The sequence below is a fragment of the Engystomops pustulosus genome, chromosome 5 (assembly GCF_040894005.1).
Source record: "Engystomops pustulosus chromosome 5, aEngPut4.maternal, whole genome shotgun sequence".
In the NCBI taxonomy this organism is placed as follows: domain Eukaryota; kingdom Metazoa; phylum Chordata; class Amphibia; order Anura; family Leptodactylidae; genus Engystomops; species Engystomops pustulosus.
This window is the reverse complement of record NC_092415.1, coordinates 14,438,715-14,459,754: the sequence shown is the minus strand read 5'-3', so window position 1 is coordinate 14,459,754 and position 21,040 is coordinate 14,438,715. Positions and strand designations below refer to the sequence as shown.

At 43.8% G+C, this 21,040-nt stretch overlaps 1 long non-coding RNA gene across 2 annotated transcripts in view; it reads left to right on the top strand.

The window, feature by feature from the left end:
* Nucleotides 1-9,336: 9,336 nt before the first annotated feature.
* LOC140132423 (uncharacterized) overlaps nucleotides 9,337-21,040 on the top strand; it is a 126,609-nt gene continuing 114,905 nt past the window's right edge. Inside the window, exons 1-2 of one of the 2 annotated variants that reach the window (XR_011855651.1) lie at nucleotides 9,337-9,355; nucleotides 9,514-9,557. This is a non-coding gene — a long non-coding RNA (uncharacterized lncRNA). Of the gene's footprint in view, nucleotides 9,356-9,402; nucleotides 9,558-21,040 lie in introns of those variants that run through there. The other variant, XR_011855649.1, reaches the window with a different exon arrangement.

The following is a 21,040-nucleotide window of genomic DNA, read 5'->3' as shown; positions in this document are numbered from 1 at the left end:
ATTATCTAAGGATATAGGTTCTGATATACCAAAGTATGTTATATTTGCAGTATACAGTGGTGGGGACAACCTTGCATAACTAATTAGGGGGTCTGGTTCTCCCTTAATTATCTAGCAGCAGGTCGAGCATGCCTACTGCCGCTCCATTCAATGCTATTGGAGTATTTGAAATTGCCAAGGGCAATGGTGTGGAGCCCGGAGAGGCGGGAGTGCTCCTGCCGCTCCGGACTTCATACCCAACACCAGTATCGGGCTACTTAGGACGAGGACAGGACTCAATCTAACTTGGACATAAACAGACCTATACACGTAGGCATAACCTCTCACATCCCTAGAGCCTACAAACACTCATGTGACCATTTTTTGTGGACCTTATGAAGGGAGCTGTCCGCTCCCAAAATGCGTTGTCTATTTTAACCAAGCCCTTAATTAATAAATAAAGGCCAGCCCATGTTTGATCTCCTGTTTTTTTCCCCTTCTCTCAGGATACTGATACTACAGGAGTCAGAGCAGGCTAATTGGTGGGGGCCCCATTCTCCTTCTCACTGGTGGGGGCCCTGGGGCTCACGCCCTATGTGCCCTTGCTATAATCTGGCCCAAGTGTTCTGGATAGGGGTTAGCAATCAAACTTGAAACAACCCATTTTAAGTGGCACCTCTTCCCATAGCAGCTCAGTCCTATACAAGTGAATACTCAGTCCCTTCAATATCAAGCACAGCCACTATACAATGAATGTGCTGCGCTTACCAATCCGACCAATCATTTTTGTATGTTTTTCCAGTCCTTTCCGCAATATCTAAAAGATATTTTTAGAGAGTTCCTCTGCTGTTTTTGCCTATGAAGAAATTTGGGGGTAAAATGAAACTTTTAGTAACTTTTAGTATGAACACGATCCTAATAGAGAATTAAGAGGCACATTTCCAGCTCCCGCTGTTATCTAGGTATCCTCAGTGTGTGCGCAAACAGCCAAGGTTGTCTAAATATGGAAAATAAAGAGTCTGCGGCGCTGCGGCGCTTCAAGGTAATTCTAATGTATAAATAAATACAGATGAAAGATCGGGTCATGTTCACAGCGGAGGGCAAAATGACCTGGATTTTCCTGGCAACTACTTTTTTTTTTTGTTCGTTGGATGGTATTTTCGAATTCATTGAATTGGGTAACCACTCGTATATTTACATTCTGGCGTCTATCCTTGGGTGATGTTCTTAAAGGGGTTTTACCACTGTCTACTCTACTCCAGGTAGATAGGGATGGATGTCGAAGCGATGGTAGGGTCTTCGCACTGGGGACCCACTATAACCTATGTGAATGCATAGGTGACTAGCGCTTCACTCACTGCCAATGGGCTTGGGTGACACATGTAGACAGCAGCTTCATGGAGCACTTGTGTGAAAAAAGCCTTAGAAGTAACCTCCACCAATGTTACGGAAAGCGACAGCTGAAAACAATGCATCTCAGCTTTTGAGTCCAGTGCTTAGGAGTCCAGTGGGTGGAGCTGCTCAGCGATTGGCTACCTTGAGTTTGCAGAAAGAAATATCCTATAGCCACATAGGACGGCCCACTAAGCATATAAAAAGGTGGGATAGATAATTTTCAGCTGCTTCTTTTCAGAATTTATTAGGTGTTTTCTGCTTAAAGGGGTCTATCCTTCTAACAAATTCCCTTTAAAGAGGTTTTTGAATTAAAAAAATCCTCCTTTTAACATATCCAGTTGGGTTCCTCAAACTACTGGCTGATGATATGATTGGAACTGTGTAGCTCAAAGAAGGAGATCCGGATTGGAAGACACCCATCTGTAAAGTCGTAAAGATAGAGGATTGTCTTCAGGAAGACTACAATAATATCACATGATGGAGCCATGGAGATATAGTTTGGAGGTCTTAAGAGGTTCCAAACTCTCAATTGCTCTTCATCTTCTCTCCTTCACCACTGGCAGTCCCATAAATAGAAGAATAAAGCCTCAGGTCCTCCATTAGTCATGCCGAGTAGATCGGAAGTCCAATTTGCCAAAGGACTACTATCACAATATCTACTAGGTACCTGTTCACCAAAATCAACAGTGTATCACCAGTCGAATACAGCCATAAGCCTGTCCGCGGAGCGGTCTTTAGAAAAGTCCATACGTGCTATTTACAGCTCACACATAACGTTATGAGATAGCGCTTCAGAACTTGTACCGTAGTGTAGACAGCTGGGAAGGTTCTCACTATCCCCACACGTGATCCGGTAGCACGTGGTAAAATGTTTTGCTAAACACATGCTTTAGTGTAATCATTAGACTGCAAAAAGTCCAAGCGGCCCTGAGACTGGGCAAGGCCAAGATGATTGATCTTGAAAACTAGAAGACTGTTTTCACTAGACCTATTTGTTCAAAAATGCTACTGTAAGCTATATAAACGACCAGATGTTACGTAGATTACCTGAGGATGGACAGATCATCTGCTGTTGCATTGATCACCTAATGCTGAATAGATCACCTGACATTAGAGAGACCACCTGATGTTTGATAGACCACCTGATGTTTGATAGACCACCTGATGTTTGATAGACCACCTGATGTTTGATAGACAACCTGATGTTGCATAAGCCATCACTATTGATGCTGCATAGACCACTTGATGGTAAAAAGGCCCATTGGTCCTGGATAGACCATCGGATTGTGCATGAGGCTCTCGATCATGGATATGCAACACCCCTGCCGATGCATAGGCAGAGGAGTAGTTGCGAATAAGCCCCTTTGTCTGTGTGTCCGCAGTGGATGAGCCTATACAACTCACTTTAGGGTCATATAGTCAGATAGAGGTAAATAGCAGCGGTAGATACTGCCTGGACAGACAAGGGTGGAATCTGTATTTAATATTGTTATCCAATGATGTTCCAATCTGTAAGCTGGAGTGTGATTGGAGAGTGAGACCACCTGACCAGGGAGTAACAAAACCCCTGGACAGGAAGTGACAGACCCTCTTAGGATCCAGCTCCTGACAGAGGAGCAGCTCTTGAGTTCCAGAAAGATCTTTGAGCACATGCTTTTTCTGCAGGCCTCCTAGGCCTCAGCTCATCTTCCAGAATACTCACTGAGTGACCAGAGACAGAACACCCGGGACAGAGCTGCAGCTTCCATACCTGGACACAGCTACCTCCCAGCCTGAACCTCCACTCCAGTAATCCAGAAATCCTCCAACCATCCGGCATCTATTATGAAATCATTTGGCTCATTTCCTGCAGTTCCAATAAAGAACCGTGAGTTATTTTTGCACAACGTTGCTTCCATCTGGTCCCTGGGTACGGTTGTAACATCAAGGGTGCCCCATCCACTACCCGGAGACATATACTACGGGCACTAAGGGGTCGCCCCAGGGAGATTCAGTGCTTCAACCTCTCCCTCTCTACAATTTCTTGCACACACCACCTGCTGGAGACCTGCCAGGCTGTAGGACAGGCCTCCGGTCCCCATACTGTGACACTAGCGTGCCTAGGTCACAACCGCCAGCCACTCCGGTATTTTGGGCCCCAGCTGCCTCTAGGCCCCAAGAAAAGGCTAGGCCCCATTGGGGATGTTGCAGATACACCACCTGATGTTGCATAGGTCCCTTGATTTTTCATAGCCCCCCTTATTCTGCATAGAACACTTGATTTGTTTAGATTGTGAGCCCCATTGGGGACAGGGACCAATTTGGTATGCTTTGTGCAGCGCTGTGTAATCTGTAGGCGCTATATAAATAAAGAATTATTATGATTATGGATACCTGATGGTATATAGACCACTTGGTTCTGGATAGGCCACCTCATGGTGCATAGACTACTTGACTTTGGATAGGTCACCTGATGTTACATAGACCACATGCTCCTGGATCAGACACTGATGGTGCATAGGCCTTCTGAAGCTGCAGAGACCATTTTTTTCTGTATAAGCTACCTGATGGTACGTAGACCACATCACATTGGATAGACCACCTGTTGGTACATAGACCACATGACTTTGGATAAGCCATCTTATGGTGCATAGACAACTTAAATCTGGGTAGGCCACATGATGGTGCAAAGACCACTTGACTATGGATAAGTCACCTGATGGTACATAGACCTCTTGCTTCTGGATAAGCCACCTGATGGTACATACACAACTTGGTTCAGGATAGGCCACAATGATGGTGCAGAGACCAATTTGTTCTATATAAGCTACCTGATGGTACATAGACCACATCACTTTGGAAAAGCCATCTTATGGTACATAGACCACTTTGTTCTGGATCGGTCACCTGATGGTGCATAGACCACTTGGTTCTGCATAGGCCTCCTGATGGTGCATAGACCACTTGGTTCCGGATAGGCCACATTATGGTGCATAGACCACTTTGTTCTGGATAGGCCACATTATCGTGCATAGACCACTTGGTCCTGGATAGGCCACCTGATGGTACATAGACCACTTGGTTCTGGATAGGCCACATGTGCATCGACCACTTGGTTCTAGATAGACCATCTCAACGTGATTAGACCACTTGATACTGGTTAGACCACTACTCCTATTGGGGAAAGCGGGTTATGTTCATAGTCTTGAGAGGTTCTCTCTTAGCTCAATGGTATGTGATACACAGGTACATACATTTACTACCAAACACATAATATATCAATCCTGATCCTACTAGATAATACCGAGGTGTGACCTTATCAGATCATCTGACTGTGTGGTGTCTTCAGATTTAGAGCATGTCCAGTTTCTGTATGTAGATAAGTGAGAAGTGCAGTCATTTTAGGGAAGTCTCAGTGACCGATCTATGACTGAAATAGGAAGTATCAAAAAACATAACTGGGAGTATTATTGGGTCGTATTCCGGTAAGATCAGTAAAAGTGATGATGTTATTTTCTCATCTAGTAGACTGTATGCGGAGCACATATATTGGGGAGAGGCCTAGAAACACCCGGAGAAGATTGCAGATGTGATGAGGGAAGTGAAACTGGGTTATATCTGCGTAAAGTGGCCGGTATTTGTATATGAGACTCTAAACTGTATGTATCCTATCTCACACTGTATGGCTGTGGTATACCATACTACACGGTATGGCTAGTGTATCCTATCCCACACTGTATGGCTAGTGTGTCCTATCCCACACTGTATGGCTATTGTATACTATCTTACACTGTATGGCTAGTGTATCCTATCCCACACTGTATGGCTAGTGTGTCCTATCCCACACTGTATGGCTATTGTATACTATCTTACACTGTATGGCTGTGGTATACCATACTACACGGTATGGCTAGTGTATCCTATCCCACACTGTATGGCTATTGTATACTATCTCACTCTGTATGGCTAGTGTGTCCTATCCCACACTGTATGGCTAGTGTATCCTATCTCACACTGTATGGCTAGTGTATCCTATCCCACACTGTATGGCTAGTGTGTCCTATCCCACACTGTATGGCTAGTGTATCCTATCCCACACTGTATGGCTAGTGTATCCTATCCCACACTGTATGGCTAGTGTATCCTATCCCACACTGTATGGCTAGTGTATACTATCTCACACTGTATGGCTAGTGTATCCTATCCTGCACTGTATGGCTATTGTATCCTATCTCACACTGTATGGCTAGTGTATACTATTCCACGCTGTATGGCTAGTGTATCCAATCCCACACTGTATGGCTAGTGTATCCTATCTCACACTGTATGGTTATTGTATACTATCTCACACTGTATAGGTTGTGTATCCTATCTCACACTTTATGGCTAGTGTATACTATCCCACGCTGTATGGCTAGTGTATCCGATCCCACACTGTATGGCTAGTGTATCCGATCCCACACTGTATGGCTAGTGTGTCCTATCTCACACTGTATGGCTAGTGTATCCTATCTCACACTGTATGGCTATTGTATACTATCTCACACTGTATAGGTTGTGTATCCTATCTCACACTGTATGGCTATTGTATACTATCCCACACTGTATGGCTAGTGTATCTGATCTCACACTGTATGGCTAGTGTATCTGATCTCACACTGTATGGCTATTGTATACTATCCCACACTGTATGGCTAGAGTATCCGATCCCACACTGTATGGCTAGTGTATAATATCCCACACTGTATGGATTGTATATCCTATCCCACACTGTATGGATTTTGTACACTATCCCACACTGTATAGCTTTTGTATGCTATCCCACACTGTATAGCTTGTGTATACTATCCCACACTGTATAGGTTGTATATCCTATCCCATTGTGTATGGTTTGTGTATCCTATCCCGCACCGTATGGCTTATGTATACTATCAGGCACTGAATGGTTTGTGTATCCTATTTCACACTGTATGCTTTTTATACCCTATCCCGCACTGTATGGCTTTTGTATACCACTTCGCACTGTATGGTCTGTCTATACTATCCCACGCGTTATTGATTGTGTATACTATCCCACACTGTATGGATTGTATATCCTATCCCACACTGTATGGTTTTTGCATCCTATCCCGCACTGTATGTCTTTTGTATACTATCCTTGACTGTATGGCCTTTGTATACCATCCTGCACTGTATAGTGTGTCTATCCTATCCCACACTGTATGGTTTGTGTAGGTGACTTCACACCTCTCATGTACCATCCAACAAAGAGTTTCACATTCACTTACAAAGTTTAGCACCCCTGGTGTTCAGAGTGTGTAGCGATGTGTACATCCACCTCCTAAGCTGAGTGAAGGTGGTCGCACATACTCAGTCACTCCCTGCACATCCAGATCTCTGCATAGTCTTCCTCTCATCACTGCAGGGCAGCCAATGGAAGAAGAAGAGTGTCTACAGTATATATTAGTAGCTCTATCTGCAGAAGAAGTAGGTACTATATTGTCATCTTCCAAAGTGGGAAGGAGAGTGATTCTGTCCTGCATGTATGAAAGGAGCAGAACTTCTGTAATACATGGCAGTGTATCTGAGAAGACTCCTTCTGCAGGAGGGTAAGAAGACATTATATGGTCAGCTGCCAGAGGTGGAAGTAGACTCATTCTTCCTCCATGGAAGAGAAGGTGCTGACCCTTTGCAGTGCATTGCAGTGTAGCTGAATGTAGCTGTAGCTGTAGCTATATTGTCAGTTGGCAGAGGGGGAGGAGAGTGATTCTGTCCTTCATGTAAAAGAATAAGCAGACCCTCTGCAGACTCTCTGCAGTACAAGGTCCCTCTGCAGGGAAGAAAAGAAGGGTGTTGTCAGCTGCCAGAGGGGGAAGGAGACTGATTCTATTCTCGATGTAAGAGAAAGAGCAGACAATTTGCAGTAAATTGCATTATAGCTGAGGAGAGTCCTTTTACAGGGTCAAAACTCTATATGATCAGCTGCCAGAGGGAGAAGAAGACTGATTCTGTCCTGCACAAAAATAGAAGAGGGTAGCATCTCTGCAGTTCATGGTGGAAAGAGTACCTCTGCAGGGGAGGTAAGAAGGGAATATATTGCCAGCTGCCAGATGGAAAGACTGGTCCTGTCCAGAGGTTTTCCCAAGCAGATTAAAGTGGAACACACTGGGGCAGATTTATCAAGCTGTCTGAAAGTCAGAATATTTCCAGTTGCCCATGGCAACCAATCCCAGCTCAGCTTTCATTTCACCAGTGCTCATGAATATTTTAAACGGGAGCTGTGATTGGTTGCCACGGGCAACTAGAAATATTCTGACTTTCAGACAGCTTGATAAATCTGCCCCATTGAAGCAAAACATGACAGAAACAGTATTTTAGAAACATTTTACATTTTCTGAGATTTTATGCTTATTCTCAAATCTGGTCTGGGGTCTGTATATACTCGAAATCTTGTCCAAAGATTTTATTTATTCTGTGGTCTGGGATCCAAAGTTATTTTATCTGCATTCACTGGATTCTGGTCTCAGGTCTAGTATTTTGTGGTTTGTGTTTTAGGGTTAGTCCTTGAGGGTCTGAATTTATTTTGGGGTCTGTTTATTTTAGCATTAGGAGTTTGTATATATTTTGGGCTGTGTATTTTATGACTGGTTTTATCTGGGGTCTGCATTTATTCTGGAGTTTGAATAAACTTTGAGCACAGTAAAAAAAAATTTGTGGAGGAGGGGCATGGCCCATGAACAGTGGGTATGATGATAGGCTACAATATGAGGGGGAAATGAGGCCACAATACTAGGGGGCAATGAGAGGTGACAATATGAGAAAGAAATGGAAGGCCACAGAAGATGAGTAGGGCTACAATGCGAGGGAGAGATGAGAGGCTACAACATGAGGGGCAGATGAAAAGCACAATATGAGGGGAGATGATAGGACACAATATAATAATAATTCCTTTATTTATATATCCCCTACAGATTACGCAGCGCTGCACAGAGCTTCCCAAATCAGTCCCTGTCCCCAATGGGGCTCACAATCTAATGAACCTACTAGTATGTTCTTTGGAGTGTGGGAGAAAATTGGAGGACCCGGAGGAAACCCACACAAACACGGAGAGAACATACAAACTCTATGCAGATGTTGACCCTGGGACTTGAACCCAAGTCTCCAGCGCTGCAAGGCTGTAGTGCTAACCACTAAGCCACCATGCCGCTCAATATGAGGGGTGGGGTGAGAGGCCACAATTTGAGTGGGAGATGGTGTAGGCACAGATAAAGGTCCTGCTTTATGTCGGACCTTAATCCACGTTCACAAGATGCGGCTGAATTGTGCTTTGAAATGCATTTCCGGCACATTTGGAATAACTTTTGGGAAATCCGGATTCTGTGTGTTTGCCAGATTTACCGACTCGTACCCAGAAGAGTAGAACTGATCTCAGAATTCTGTATTTCTGGGTTCAGGTAAATGAAGCACAGAACAAACTGTCTCCTCCGCATCTTCCCTTGGAGCAGTGGTGGTGAACCTATGGCACGGGTGCCAGAGTAGGCACTCAGAGCCCTTTCTGTGGGCACTCAGGCCATCACCAGAGATGACTCCAGGTATCTTCCTGCAGTCCCAGACAGTCCAGGACTTGCTGTGCACAGAGCTATTTAAAAGTGACAGTGCTACCTGGGACTATTTTCTGCGTTATTGGTGTCCTCAGGTGCTGGTATCAGTGAAAGCTGTGACAGAGAAGGGAGTATAAATCACAAATTACATTTCTGTGTTGGCACTTCGTGATAAATAAGCGGGTCTTTGTTGTAGTTTGGGCACTCGGTCTCTTAAAGGTTCGCCATCACTGCCTTAGAGTATAGGGAAGCTATATAGCATACAGAATATCCCCCACAACAATCCTGTATTGGTTTGCTGGAGATGTGCGTTGTGTGAACAGAGCCTTATGACTTGCCCACTCCCCCAGGATGTCAGCACATGGTGGAGGTAGCAGAGCCCAGTCTGCGCGTGTGTCACTGTAAGCAGGGGGTGTGTGTGTTTGCCTGTCTGTATTCATGTGACGTCAGGGTCTGGCCGACAGCAGAGTGTTCAACTGAGCTGAGCGCGTGCTACCATGAGCACATGGAAGCCGATCTTATTGGGGATTTATTCTTTCTACCTCTTTCTTTTCCAAAGGATTACGTGATCTGGCGACGAAGGGGTTAAAGGCTCTCCGACCGGTAAGTATCACTCCTTTAAGACAATTCCTTCATCTCACTCATTTTATTTTCCTCCCAGATAGAGATGGCACCCAGCATATAAAAAAAACACCCCCATAATCCGACCCTAATGACTTTTCGCGTTCGATTCGCCATTTTCGGACGCTTAACCCTAAATCCGTGCTGTCAATTTTTTGTAAAAAAAACCCCCATTCTAAGCACCAATTCCCATCCCCCTATCTGTGGCCTAGTTCTGATCCGTTTTATTAATAGAAAGTCCGATTTGGTGTGTTTTTTTTTTAACCCTTCGCTGAATTAACCCTTTCCCTTTTGCGGTGCGTGTTTAGGGGAATATGTATACATATATACTGTATATAGGTGTTTTGTGTTGGGGGCTGGATATGTATTTATTGATTGTGAAACTAAAAGTAAGAATTGTAATGGGGTGGATGGTTGTTATGTAAGGTTTTATACCTGATGGGGTTTTTTTTTACTGCCTACGGTTTTATATGGGATGGAGGGAACGCCATTAATATCAGAGCACATGGCATAGAGGGATTGCATGCAGAGCCCTGTGCTGTACACCCATGACCAGGGGATACGATCTATGGGGGGGTTTATTAGTCACATACCTTGTGTGATATATGTGGGTGCCCCTTTATATATATAGGTGATCTATATGTATCTGCCGCACTGATATACCTGGAGATGGAGCTATAAATACTGTACGAGATCATTCTATCTTATAGGACATTGTCGTATTTGTAACAGTTTATGTATAAAACGTAGAAATCGGTCCATTTCTGCAGCAAAATGGCACTTCCATAACAAGACCCCCTCTATCACAAGACCCCCTCTATCACAAGACCACCTCTATCACAAGACCACATCTATTACAAGACCCCCTCTATCACAAGACCCCCTCTATCACAAGACCAACTCTATCACAAGACCAACTCTATAACAAAACCCCCTCTATCACAAGACCAACTCTATCACAAGACCCCCTCTATAACAAGACCACGTCTATTACAAGACCACCTCTATCACAAGACCACGTCTATTACAAGACCACCTCTATCACAAGACCCCCTCTATCACAAGACCCCCTCTATCACAAGACCAACTCTATCACAAGACCCCCTCTATCACAAGACCAACTCTATCACAAGACCCCCTCTATAACAAGACCACGTCTATTACATGACCACCTCTATCACAAGACCCCCTCTATAACAAGAATACATCTATTACAAGATCCCCTCTATCACGAGACCACATCTATTACAAGACCCCCTCTATCACAAGACCCCCTCTATCACGAGACCACATCTATTACAAGACCCCCTCTATCACGAGACCACATCTATTACAAGACCCCCTCTATCATAATACCTCCCTCTATCACAAGACCACGTCTATTACAAGACCCCCTATAATAACAAGACCCCCTCTATTACAAGACCCCCTCTATTACAAGACCCCCTCCATAACAAGAATACATCTATCACAAGACCCCCTCTATCACAAGACCACATCTATTACAAGACCACCTCTATCACAAGACCCCCTCTGTCACACGACCACCTCTATCACAATACCTCCCTCTATCACAAGACCCCTTCTATCACAAGACCCCCTCTATCACGAGACCACATCTATTACAAGACCACCTCTATCACAAGACCCCCCCTGTCACACTACCACCTCTATCACAATACCTCCCTCTATCACAAGACCCCCTCTATCACAAGACCCCCTCTATCACGAGACCACATCTATTACAAGACCACCTGTATCACAATACCTCCCTCTATCACAAGACCCCCTCTATTGCAAGACCCCCTCTATCACAAGACCCCCTCTATCACACAACCACCTCTATTACAAGACCAGATCTTCGGCTTTACCAAATATTTTACATAATCACCTCTTCTTTGAGAAGACCACCCCAGTATAAGAGCAATATGGAATATATATCAGAGATATATGTATAAAGTACAGTATATACATCTATGAGGAGAGTCTGTATACATGTGCATATATAAGTGACTATAGTGTATATATGTATATCCACATATTATGCCTTCATAGTTGTCTACATATATATAAAGTATACATGTACACACATAGGTATACGTCCTCATGTGTATATATATATATATGTATATGTGTATATATATACAGTATATGACGTGTATGCATCACACTCTGTAGACACGTGAGATACATGTATTGCTGGATATACATTAACTGATCCGTACACACAGTTCCGGCCTAGTTACTTGTATTCGGAGCACATGGCTGCCTCAGGATATTGGAAAAGGGAAAAGCTTCCCGTTAACTAAAAAAAATCCTCGTCCCGGACTCCGTTTCTACCATTCTTGTACCATGTGGATCGTCTTTGGGTATTCGCTTATTTCCCCACCACCTGGTGGTTTAGGCCTCGCTGCCTCCTGTATCCTCTCTATACAAGGCCAGAGACGTCATGTGATCAGATTCTAATTAGCTTATTAAATATGCAAATGTCCATATTCTGAATATTTATAGAGCTCTGTACATAATGGGCCTTAGAATATACTAATATATACAGCCCATCCTTAGACTAAGGTGTAACCAGCAGTGCAGAGTATTTCAGGAGCGGATTGTGCTGATGTTTGGAGAAGCAGAGACCTGTCCTCTCATGTCCGTCCGGGGCAGCCATATGAATGCGCTGACCACAGGTGTCCCATAGGTATGTAGATTTTTCAATCCTATTTTGGAACCATCTACACTGCCTCCTTTGTTCCCATAACCTGGGCAAATTTACAATATGGTATCGGAAAAAATTATACTTGTCATTATTGTCATAGTAGCCAATCACATTGCAGCTCTGGCATATGATAAACATCATGTTTGTAACGTACTAAACTTTCCCCTCCGTGACGTCATCATGGCCTACCCCAGGTTTCACTCAGTGTCACCTTCACCCAGATTACCACAGGTCTAACAAACCCGCTAGGCCCCAGACAGTTGCCATGGTTTCCCTGGATTCAACACTCGGCCCATTACACCATAACTAGGCAGTAGTGGATTATAATATGGGCAGTTTGGGCAGTAGCCGGGGGCCAAGCCTTCTAGGGGGCCCATAGCCACCCGCCAAAGGACTTTCATGGATGAAATCTTTGTACATCTATAATTGCTCCCAATCCACATGTACACAAGAGCCACTTCAGGACCTCTGAAGGTAATCCAAAGGTCCTGAAAGCAGCAGAAGGGACTCATCCTCCATTCCCCAAGAAGCTGATTCTAGCACCAGATGTAGGAAGTGACTCCAGACTTGTAGGGGCCATAATATTCATACAGCCCAGAGACCCATGGTGGTCTTAATCTGCCCCTGCAACTAGGCCATCATGGCCTACAACAACCCTCAAGGCTACTACAACCCTCCCAATAACATGAACCTGGTCCTCCATCACCACCAATATCGTCCTAGCTCTTTGTCACACTTCTACTCCTCAATCCTCCCCTTTTTTAGCTTTTTTCATCCTGTTCCTTGGAATAGCAGATTTGTTGGTACCTGGAGCCGGTACTATGTTGCCATGGTAAACTCAGAAACCTCAAACAATAGTCCTGAAAAACATCTGCGGGGAGGAAATTATTCCAAGTACCAGTATTTGTGCTTAGAAGAATCAGAAAAGCTTCTTAACTTGCATTTTATGGCTGTTTATAAAAAAAATTGTACAAAAAAATTTGTAATGTTTGTCATATTCAGATTTTCTTCACTCAGGTTCCTTAGGTGCCACATAGTAGGTCCTGAGGACTATGGACCATCACCACAGGCATGGCCACTATTGTTGCTTTGTGGACGTTGGTCGGATTGTTGTACATACAAGACATCATTGAGGTCCAATTTTTTTTTTTACGATCGTCCCTTAAGAAAGAGATCTTAGTGGTAGAAGGTTTGTCCAATGTCTCCTCAGAATTGGGTTGTCTCCTGCTGGACGTTTGGCATGTTTTTTTGTCAGAGACCGTGCCCATGGAGGATCCTCTAGTATTCTAGTGACCCAATGAGCCATAGTGGTGAAATTAAACCTAAATTAGTTGCATGGCTAGATGTATGCTGGCCAAACCCATTGATTTTGTGTGTTTGGTTGACCATCTGGTTTGCGTGGGGTCCTCCCAACTCTTCCCAAAGTTCATCAGGTATTCACTAGTACGAGTTGGTTAAGACATGTGTGCATCGTATATAGAAGTCGGGTGACATAGCTGTTGACCAGACCCCAACTGGCCACAACTATCCCATGAGCCTGGCCCCCTGAAGCATAGACCTAGTGAGTGGGACAATGGAAGAACATTCAACTGTTTTTGACCTTGGAAATACTCTGTTGACAAATGTATCAACTTTAGATCAACCATATTTGGGTACTGTGAGCGATATTATGATCTGGTCCCTGGGATGGCTTGTTATGCTCTTGTCGAAGAAGTTAAGGACACCGTTATGGGACCATCAGGGATTGATGCCGGAGGTGGAGGGTAACAAGCCATTTTGCCTTGGTGAAGCTGTTCAGAAGCTTCTAGGACATAAAACTGTAGGAAGGCTAAAATGAGACATGAGACATACGACCACCCATGAATATATGTTTCAGAACATTCATACAATGTAGGTCTGCTGTGCTTTATTTTTTTGAGAATTTATCTTCCATCATTTACTTTAGCTTTACATTTTTGGAGGAATTTCAGGTTTGTGTTCTAGAACACTTCGATTTTCAGTCTAGGAAAACGCAACCTTTGAGAGTAATGACAGGTCCGGTTGTTGTCACGGATGGTCCTGCGAACCATGTCTTGGGTCATCGTCCACGGTGGTCCAGTGAGTCCACTACCCCTGGAGCCTGACAGTTGTCCCATGATGCCTGTAAATATAAAGAGTTTCAGCCTTGAAACTTTAATTTGTTACACAGACACATATTTCCGGCCATGATCTACTGCAGTGGTGGCGAACCTATGGCACGGGTGCCAGAAGTGGCACTCGGAGCCATTTCTGTGGGCATTGCCCCAGTTCACCAAATATGACACTTCATTGGCTGTTTGGAACTGCGGGGAAAGTAAGAAGGTGTTGACAGAACTGCATTATCTTTGGAGGTCATCCTACTGGACCAACCATTCTTCCTGTACAGAGAGACCCTGGAAAGAAGCTACAATGAGAGTATGAATTTGCCTTCCTTCTTTCAATTGTATTGGTGGCTTCAGGGGGCTGATACGATTAAAGATGTGGAAGAGTGAGTAGCAATAATTTGCTGCTTAAAAAGCCATGTTGGCACTTGCCGGTAAATATGTGGATTTAGCTTGTAGTTTGGGCACTCGGTCTCTAAAAGGTTCACCATCACTGATCTACTATATGCAGAGTCACCAAGCTAGTGGACGCTCTTTAGATTGTCTGTGATGTAGGTAGTGGTGTACCCAGTGACCCTGCATTTGGATGCTCACTATTAGTTCATGGACACCTTAAGGAAATGACCCATCTCAAATCATAGATGACCCATTGGTGGATCAAAAAGTAATTCCTGAGTATCTGATAACCAAATCAAGATGTTCCTCTCTACCAATGGGAAAGATTAATTGTTGCCTTCAGGTTGTCACCTCTCAAATATCCGTATATTTTTGATGATTCAAGTTTCTAATGGGTAAAGGATTCAGGGAGCTGTATGAGAACTGGTTAGAAGAGGTAAAATTTTGAATTCTTGCCACTTTGCCCTGTTGTGTATCATGGCATCCTTCTTGGATACGTTAGAATTCAGCTACTTTTTTCTTTTGTTCGCGAGGCCACAATGCCACCAATAATAAACTCTGGAAGACTGTCTTCATGCAGTACACATGCTTTTTTGCCCAAAACGATAGTCGGGCCAACAATGGCTCATCCCACAGCCAACTAATGTCTACTCAGGTCTCACAACATATAAGAGGTGTAACCTCTTGTCTATTTACACTATAGCTCTGGACAATTTATAGACTTGTTCTCCTCTGGACAATTTATAGGCTATTCTCCCACCAGGGGCCAATTTTCTTGCCACCCTTATGACCACCCTGGTCCACTAACGCTAATATTATTCCATCCGTGAAGGAAGGCTTCATGGATGATTTACAAAATAAAATCCAACAGGGCGGTGAAGGTTCTTGGGTGCTGGCCCTGTTCATATTACTTATATGTCAAAGATTTCCTATTCAGCCAGTTTATGGGAATACAACCTCAGGCGAGTATTGTTACTTTTCCAGATAGTATGCCAGAACCTTTCCTTCTACCTCACTGCCTTCATACTCCGATATTGGAATAGAAGTTGGGTTTTAGGATGTTACGACCTTGGCCGAGATGTTTTTTTGGAAGCCGGGTCGCCACACTTCATCATGTGGTTTTGAAAGCTGATGAGTAATTGACAACTCTTCTTCCCACAATTCTCTGCTGTACCTATAAAGTTTGTTGGACTCTTTTGGCGGACTTCTGTCTAGAGTCGGTTCTCTTTGGGATGGTAATATGTGTTCTCCAAGGTATGAGGTTGAGGATTGAGGTTGTGCCCAAGACCTAGACAATGGTTTGGGTTGGAGACAATTGAACAGTGATCTCTTGGAAGAGAGAAGAATAAGGATCTGATTGACCATGACAAGGGCAAAATTGTGATGTCTAAATGACTGGGTCAGAGCTTCTCCATGATGGTATTTCTTGCAGTTTTTCTTGTTTTGTAATAGTTAGGTTAGTGACAGAATCATGGGGGCACTCTTGATGCTACCTTGAGTGGAAGTGGTCGGATGACTCAGATATTCTTTGACATCATATGGACAGGCCAGGTGATACCTTGACTGTTTGTAGTAACCACATGAAATACCACATCCTGGACAATTCTCGGACAGTAGGTAGAGATTTTTTATTTTTGTTTCATGTGCTCTAAACGGAGAAGCTAGACCTAAACCCTGGTGCCGAGGGTGCCAAAAATCCTCTCCATCATAAGACAACACCAGAAGACACCAGCACCACAACTGTCCAATGGTTGTGTTTGGTAACACCTTGGGTCTATTGATGAGTCTGGGTGGCACTACCACAAGCAGCCAATGGACAGGAGAATGGACAGGAAAATTCATATTTTTCTGAATCAGAGTGACGTAAGGCAAGTCTCAGACCTGTTCCTGAAGCATGGGAATACTGACAAGTATTAGGCTGGAAAAACTAAATCTGATGAATCTTGGATATCCGAAGAAACATTCATAAGTTATGGTTGATATTCATTTGCAGATGTTGTGGGGAAAAAAAGGAATTGGGAATGTTGAAGTTTGTGGCTAAAGTTTATTCCCTCTTTCCAATGAAAACACATGCACACATGGCTAAAGGTCTTTGGTGGTCATCTATGGCAGGTCTATGGCCTCCATGGGTTTTCCCATAAATAATAACTAGGGTCAGTCTGGTGCAAGGCCCCATTAACCCTTGAATTGCAAATTTCCAGAAGTAGTCCATCGAAGGATATAGAAATATTTATAATTTATGGAAAAAGATGTTTGACCTTTCATTCTACTTTAGAGAAGGTGTTAGCTCATTGACCCTCACCAATGAGGACTTCCTTATAACAGTTTTAATAGGAGACCTTCACCATGTAAAGATATTTTTTTTACATCCTGTCTTGGATATTTTTCTTTGACGAACCATCATCTTTTGTGCCCATCACCCTAGAGAAGACCACCATCTTTTGTGGCCATCACCCTATAGAAGACCACCATCTTTTGTGGCCATCACCCTATAGAAGACCACCATCTTTTGTGACCATCACCCTATAGAAGACCACCATCTTTTGTAGCCATCACCCTATAGAAGACCACCATCTTTTGTAGCCATCACCCTATAGAAGACCATTATCTTTTGTTGCCATCACCCTATAGAAGACCACCATCTTTTGTAGCCATCACCCTATAAAAGACCACCATCTTTTGTGGCCATCACCCTATAGAAGACCACCATCTTTTGTAGCCATCACCCTATAGAAGACCACCATCTTTTGTAGCCATCACCCTATAGAAGACCATTATCTTTTGTTGCCATCACCCTATAGAAGACCACCATCTTTTGTAGCCATCACCCTATAGAAGACCACCATCTTTTGTAGCAATCACCCTATAGAAGACCATTATCTTTTGTTGCCATCACCCTATAGATGACCACCATCTTTTGTAGCCATCACCCTATAGAGGACCACCATCTTATGTGGCCATCACCCTATAGAGGACTACCATCTTATGTGGCCATCTTTTTAGTAACTACCATTATCTTTATCGGCCATCTTGTTAGTGTAGACCATCATCTTTTGTGACCATGTTCTCCGAGAAAACCATTGTCTGTCTTGACTGTCTTCATTGAGAAGACTATCACCAGTTTTGTCTTCTTAGGGAAGATCATGATCTGTTTTGGCCCTCCTCATGGAGAAGACTATCATTTGTTTGGCCCCATTCTTTACTTTAAAGAATCTATATAAGGTTTTGTCTTGGCCCTTTTCTAAGAGTAGAACATCAGCTGCACTGGTCCTCCTCAGTGACCTTCGTCATTCTTGGCCCACTTTTTCAAGAAGACCATCATCTGTCTTTGGTGCTTTGTGAGGAGACCACCATCATAGACATCTCGAAGACGTTTCACTGTGGTAAAGCTGTAGCAGATCGCACATAAGAGAAGCCTCAGTTCATGGCCTAGAACCGCAATAGTTAAATACACGCATTTCCTGGTTGTTTTCGAGGAAAAAATTCTTGTCTGAAGACCAATATTTTGCAGATGTTCAACAGCTTTTTGTGGAGGGCATGAGGCCCAGAATGCCGCAAATGTAGGAATGTCAAGGGTTAACACATAAGATGTGATGTAAATCCTGCAAGATGCATATAGTGGGGGGGGGGGGGGCATCCTACTCCTCCAGGGGTCATGACACTAACACAGTCTTCTCATGCATGTATTGACCTTCCTTAAAGGGAATGTGTCAGCAGGTGTGGCCATTCAATACTACAGCCAATGCAATAACTTTGTGTGTTGTAGAGGCAGGACTGTGAAAAAAAATGATTAATATTCCAGGATTGTAGCTTCTCCAAGTTCACTGGGGGTGTTTCCTCACACTGCTGTGCTCTGTGCTCTCTGTAGACAAAGTAGGTGTCCCAAAGACTTCATAACCATAACCTCCCCCTAAATCGATATACCATAGCCCCTCTACATCAGTACACTATAGCTGGGAGTATATGGGAACCTCAGTGGGCTGATGGGGGTAGTAGTGTGCAAATAAGTTATTAACTACTTCTCGATCTCTGTCAATATAACACCAGGGTATCAGTTCATCATCATTGGTCGAGTGTTTGCGGACTTCCTCAGGTAAATATGGGTGGAAATGTTTGTCTTCCTTTATTGGTCAGTAAACATATTATGTAGAGAGGAGGTCGGCCGCTCCCTGCACCGCGCTCCCTGCACCTCTGGTCAGGCCGGTCCTTATCAGGAAGTGTCTATGGCCATTGTGTAGGATTATGGACATACAAAGATAAGTGGCCCCCTCCCTGCGGCCTATCACCCCGACCGAGTGCTACCTGTGGATTATCCCTCGTAATGACCCCACTGAGTATCTCCATGATTACTGCTGGGATCAGCCGGCTGTAAAACGCGTTGGACCAGTGACCGAATAAACCGGGATGAGGACATTACAAGGCGCCATGAGTCATCCAGGGGATAGTCCGCACTGATTAGGCGCAGGATAGGTTTAGACTGGAAATATTAAGCAATTTTCTCCTATGAGGAGGCGGGGCTGACAACGCCTATTGTAGTCAGGTTATTTTGAGCTCTATTTTAATGAATTTTTATTGTAAGCAGCTACGTTACAGTCCTGCAATTTCATGTGAGCAATCACCAGATTAAAGGGTAGGTCCTTTTTCTTAAAATTTTGTACTGTAGGCCTTTGGTGACAGTGACGGTGCAAAGAGAGGTAGGTATGACGTTGTTATTATTTTGACACACCCTGGAGTCCATATTGTAAAATTATATGTATGTCTATATACACTGTATATATATATATATATATATATATATATATATTTATTTAAACTGGACATCCCCTTAAAGGAGCCCCCATATGTGGATGGTATTTTGAGCCCTGTCCCAATCATGGCTAGTATTTTTAAGTCCTGCACATCCCTTCCCCCCTATTAGGAAAAATCTTATATTTGGGCAACATGGTGGCTTAGTGGTTAGCACTGCAGCCTTGTAGCACGTGATTCAGTGGTTAGTATTACAGCCTTGTAGCATGGTGGCTCAGTGGTTAGCATTACAGCCTTAAAGCGCTGGGGTCCTGGGTTCAAGTCCCAGGGTCAACATCTGCAAAGAGTTTGTATGTTCTCTCTCCGTGTTTGCTTGGGTTTCCTCCGGCTCCTCCGGTTTCCTCCAACACTCCAAAACATACTGGTAGGTTGAGTAAATTGTGAGACTCTTTATTACGGGAAGGATTTTCATGTAGGGACTGGAATGGGAAGGGGTGGGGGGATTCATGAAGCAAGATTTCTCAGCAGCACAGAGTATTTTAGGAGTGGAGGAAGTAAGCTTATTACATAAGGTTGCGATTGAACTTCCTTGTGACATGGACATGTCAGGAGTGGATGGTTACAGAATCCGAGTGGATACAGCAAGTATCCCAGCAGCACAGAGTATTTCAGGAGATGACTCTTCTATTTCTTCATTGACCTGATTCTCATTAATAGTGCAGGACTGTGTGCAATGTATCATGTGTCATCATGTAGGTACTTTCTCAATGCAGACAAAATAATGACCAGTTATCCCAGCAGCACAAAGTATTTAAGGAGCACCATGTGCTTATCATCTATAGAAGGCAGTGACCTGATTATGTTACGAGGCCGGGATTACATGCAATGGGACAGTGTATATATTCAGCTTACATCATGGCAGAGGGTATACAGAGCAGGATCCCCAGCAGTGCAGAGTATTTCAGCAGATCTTTCCTAGTATGTATTGCCCTGCTTATGGTATAGAAGGCAGCAATGTGACTTTGCTATGATGTATAGAGTTAGGTACAAACCGAGAACTGATAAAACAAGCATCACAGCAGCACAGAGTATTTCAGCACCTAATGCCAAGCTTCTATGGACCTGATGTTGTACAAGGCAGAGCAGCAGGCGATGCAATATTGTGCCTTATGATATGCGTGTTTTTTACACAGTATATGAAATAGGTTATCCAGCAGCACAGAGTATTTCAGGTGCCAAAAAAAAACAGATTCCCAGTAGCAGTTTGACTTTATAATTTTAAGTTTGTCCAATTTTCTAAATACAGAGATTGAATGAACTCAAAGCGGGGGCGGAGCAAGATTCCCAGCAGCGCAGAGTATTTCAGGAGATGACTAGTATGTTAAAGGGCATCTACCACTAGAATGAAAGACTGTATGCAAATGAGCCTGAGGGGCTCCTGGCTCCATAGCTGTTAATGGAGCCGCCTGGAGCCCCTCAGGCTCATTTAC